The 3,357-nt window shown below is 40.2% G+C and overlaps 1 non-coding gene across 1 annotated transcript; it reads left to right on the top strand.

The window, feature by feature from the left end:
• Positions 1-2,281: 2,281 nt before the first annotated feature.
• LOC122054435 lies at positions 2,282-2,387 on the top strand. Its single transcript, XR_006132746.1, has one exon. It is a non-coding gene; the product is annotated as a small nucleolar RNA R71 (small nucleolar RNA).
• Positions 2,388-3,357: the final 970 nt, after the last annotated feature.

Below are 3,357 nucleotides of genomic sequence, written 5' to 3'. Positions count from 1 at the left end.
GAGAGTCGGGATTGTGCGGAACACGGCCAAGATCTGGCCGTGTGAGGTAGGAAGAAGACTTTTATAGTTCTCCTACACGGGCCGTGTAGATCTACACGGCCTCCCCATCTTTCCTCTCGGGATTCTTTGCACGGGCCGTGTAGATCCACACGGCCTCCCACTCTTCCTCCTCTGGATTCCTCGCACGGCCGTGTCTGGGACACGGCCTCTCCATCCTTCCTCTCGGGATTCTTTACACGGCCGTGTTTTAGACACGGCCTAGATCCTTTTCTCCTCGGAAGATACTACACGACCGTGTCTGGATGACACGGCCTAAGCGCTTCCCTTCTCTGCAACTTTTTCCTGGCCGTGTATAGCACACGGCCAAGCTCCGTTTTGCACCTAACCTGAAAACAAAAATCAAAAGAATGCATCAAACTAAAAGAGATTTAGATGCAGATCAAAACTAACTAAAAGAACCCTTGGGTTGCCTCCCAAGAAGCGCTTATTTAAGGTCTTTAGCTCGACCAAACTTTATCATTCGCTTCTTTTTCTCGCCCTTGGAGGACAGATATACTTTTCGTTTTTGTTGGTAGATCTTCTCCCAACATCCTCCACCTCATTGTCTTCTTCATTTGGTGGCCTTCCATGAGGATGGAAATTCCATTCCTCAAGTTTATAAATGCTTGACCTGCTACAAGCATTTAAAAGAGACGAGACATGGTTAGAGATATTAGATAAATCATATTCCAACTTTTCCTTACCAATTACCAAAGAAAGCTTATGATTTTTGACATCAATTATAGCTCCAGCTGTAGCAAGGAAAGGTCTTCCTAATATGATAGGAATCCTAGGGTCCTCTTCCATGTCCAACACGACAAAATCTGTGGGAATAACATTCCCATCCACCTCTACTGGCACATCTTCTATAATACCCAAAGGGTACCTGCAGGAATGATCGGCAAGTTGAAGTGCCATAGTAGTAAGTTTAATATTTTTGATACCTAATTTATTACAAATTGAGTAAGGAATGAGGCTAACACTCGCCCCCAAGTCACAGAAAGCTTTTTCAAAAAATTCTTTTCCTATGTTGCAAGGGATATAAAAACTCCCTGGGTCCTTCAGTTTTGGAGAAGTGTTCTTCTCAAAAATAGCACTACATTCCTCACTAAGCGCAATGGTCTCGACCTCTCCTCTTCTTCTCTTGTTTGACATGAGATCCTTCAGGAATTTGGAAAATCTAGGCATTTGCAGAATAACATCGATAAGTCTTTGAGGAAAAGGGACAGCTTTCTTGAGCATTGTAAGTCTTTGAGGAAAAGGGACAGCTTTGCTCTGATGGTTCAGTGGAAGAGTTTCTTCAACCTCAATGGTACTCTCCTCATTAGCTTGAATCTGATTGGATATAGGAGGAGAGAGCTCTTCTTCTTTTTGTATCCCTTTTGAAGCAGTCACTTGGGAGTCTCCCAAGGTCCGTCCGCTCCTAAGCTCAATCCTATTGCAATGCTCCATAGGATTCACATCAGGTTTTCCTGGAAGTTGTCCTGGTGCTCTGGATGATGAGGAAGCTAGTTGGGCAATTTGACTATCCTGGATCTTTTGATGCTTTTCAGAATTATCCATTCTCTGGATGTGCTTTGCTATATCTTGCTTCATTTCATTCTGACCTGAGATAATTTCTTCAAGCATCTTTTCAACATTTGACTTTGGTAAGCCTTGAGAAGATAGATGTTGAAAATTTTGTTGCCCAGCTTGAAAATTTGGTCTTGCCCCCATGGATGGTCCTTGATCTTGATTGTTTCTGTAAGAAAATTTTGGATGACTCTTCCATCCAGGGTTATAAGTATTTGAGTATGGGTTGTTCTGCCTTTGATTGTAACTCATGATTGCATCACATTGTTCAAGTTGATTGATTTGTGTAGTGATAGCTCCCAATGGACATGAGTCATTTGAATGCTCTGAACTCCCACATACTTCACAAGATGTACTAATAGCATTGACCATATTAGCACTAGTCCCCATATTCTCAAATTTCTTTGTAAGAGCATCCAATTTTGCAGACAAAAGAGTGACTGCATCTACATCAAACTTCCCTGATGCTTTAATTGTTGGGTTTACAGAGGAATAGCCTCCACTTCTTTTATTTGCCTATTGATGATGATTTTGTGCTACACTTTCAATGATTTCTTCGGCTTCATCTAAGCTTTTGTTCATAAGTGCCCCTCCAGCAGCTGAATCAAGGGACACTTTGGTATGATAATTGATACCATTATAAAAAGTATGCAACACTAACCATCTTTCCAACCCATGATGTGGGCATTGTCTGAGCATACTATTATATCTATCCCATGCTTCAAAAAGAGATTCTGAGTCAGTTTGCTTGAAGCTTGCAATCAAATTCCTCATATGAGCTGTTTTGCTTGGTGGATAGAACTTATCAAGAAACTGTTGTTCACACTGCTCCCAAGTGGTGATGCTATTAGGGGCCAAAGAATTCAGCCATTGCTTTGCCCTATCTCTTAGAGAAAACCCAAATAACAATAATCTAACTGCATCTGAAGGAACTCCATTCATTTTCATGGTACCACATATTTCATAAAAGACCTCTAAGTGTTGATTAGGGTCCTCATGAGGTCCTCCACCGAATTGGTTCTGCTGCACCATAGATATGATTGCAGGTTTGATCTCAAAGTTATTAGCTTCACTGAAGGTCTTGAAATACTAGATCGAAAACCTCTCGCATAGGGTGCTGCATAATCCTTGAGTGGTCTATTCACCATGTTCAAATGTTCCTGTTCTTCAATTTGCCTTTGCAGAATTCTTCTTTTATGAAAAGTTCTATCAATCTCAGGGTCAAAAGGAAAGAATTCCCCTGCAAAGTTAGATCTTCGCATACACAAGAACAAGATAACAGATGGCAATTCGACACAAAAATAAAAATAGAAGGATAAAAAATGCAGAATTGAATTTGTACAAAAAGAATTAACAAGAAGTGAAAGTTATACAAGAAAGTAAAAACAGAAATCTACTGATCAGTTACAACTATGCAATATGAAAGGAAAACAAATGTTATGTTTAGTCTAACTCAATTGATAATTCCTAATGTTATAGCGCAGTCCCCGGCAACGGCGCCACGCAAGTGTACGGAAATGTCGCAAGTAATATAAAAGATTATCGTATCCACAGGGACTGGAATAAGCACTAGAAATGTCTCAATGCGAATTAGCTAAACAACTATCCAATCGTTTCAAAAGCAAAGTAAAGGCAAACAAATTTAATCTTAAAGATCAACAAACAAGAGTTTAGTGTTTTGGGTTATGATAAAGGGAGATTCTAGGAGTTTCGGTTTCTTTGTAAGATTTCTTGAATGTAAATGGT

Source organism: Zingiber officinale, chromosome 3A (assembly GCF_018446385.1).
Source record: "Zingiber officinale cultivar Zhangliang chromosome 3A, Zo_v1.1, whole genome shotgun sequence".
Classification (NCBI taxonomy): domain Eukaryota; kingdom Viridiplantae; phylum Streptophyta; class Magnoliopsida; order Zingiberales; family Zingiberaceae; genus Zingiber; species Zingiber officinale.
This window is presented reverse-complemented; position numbering and strand designations above follow the sequence as displayed.